This window comes from Pundamilia nyererei, unplaced genomic scaffold (genome assembly GCF_000239375.1).
Source record: "Pundamilia nyererei isolate P.nyererei 1_Seehausen unplaced genomic scaffold, PunNye1.0 scaffold03726, whole genome shotgun sequence".
In the NCBI taxonomy this organism is placed as follows: domain Eukaryota; kingdom Metazoa; phylum Chordata; class Actinopteri; order Cichliformes; family Cichlidae; genus Pundamilia; species Pundamilia nyererei.
In genome coordinates this window covers 2049-3036 of record NW_005191127.1, presented here as the reverse complement: position 1 = coordinate 3036, position 988 = coordinate 2049, and the positions used below count along the sequence as shown (strand labels likewise).

General features: G+C 37.4%; 1 long non-coding RNA gene across 1 annotated transcript; it reads left to right on the top strand.

Moving 5' to 3' along the window:
- Positions 1–70: 70 nt before the first annotated feature.
- LOC102194134 (uncharacterized) lies at positions 71–806 on the top strand. Its single transcript, XR_312610.1, has 3 exons — positions 71–176; positions 420–564; positions 764–806. It is a non-coding gene; the product is annotated as an uncharacterized LOC102194134 (long non-coding RNA).
- The last annotated feature ends 182 nt before the right edge of the window (positions 807–988 follow it).

Sequence of the window (988 nt, the reverse complement as noted above, 5' to 3'; positions counted from 1 at the left end):
AGGCCCAGCGAAGATGTTTTTAAGTAAAATATGTATTACTACCTGTGCCCTTTTCTGTGTGTCTTCAGCGGAGTCAGAGGCCCACAGATCCAGAGGAGGTAACTAATGAGTCACTCAGGTCAATGTGTGACAACACCCTTCATCTCCTCACTACCACTGTTGGACGACTAGCCGATGTATGTACCCTTTCTACCAGTCTGATCTGATAAATATTGTGTATATATATTAACATGTGTTGTTCAGGAAACTGTGTTAGCAGCAGGTGTTTCTTATGTCTTTATTTTATGCTGTGCATGTGTGAAACTTCCCTGACTAGTAGTGTAGGTCAGTTAAATTTGATTTGTACTACTAGTCAGTTAAAAGTGTTACGTTTAAGAACTTTGCTGTGATATTTAACATGTGTGTTTTCTTGTTTGAAGGTACTGTGGCCAAAGTTGCTGTTTTATCTGACCCCTTCACAGTACAGCAATGCCACTACTCCTCTTTGTAAAAGTCTCATAGTGCTGGGCAGCAAGAAGAAAAATAACCAAGAGCCCAGCTTCAAAATCGACTTTACACGGGAAGGTACATGGCTATAGACACTTCTTTATGTAACGTGTGGAAAGCAGTGTGCTGTAAGGGGTCTATGTTGAAATGTTGTGTGTGGAAGTGGAAAAAATAATATTATAAATAAGTTTATAAGCATTGAAATTTGTTCTTATGTCTCTTGTTCTTGTTCTGAATGATCAGTTTAACCTAAACATGTCTCACCTCTGTCCTTTAGTCAATCTACCATCTCCACAAACACTGATGATCAGGCTGCTGGTAAGCAAATATAGAAGCATCGGCTAAACCTAATTCCCTTTTTGCATCTTCAGTATTCAAATAAAGGCTTGCCAAGCATCCCATCTAATAATTGGCTGGAGCAACATTTTTGTAATAAAATTTAAAAAAAGAAAATTAAACAAAAAGAAAAAAGGACTGCATGGATTTATTATGCTAATTTAAT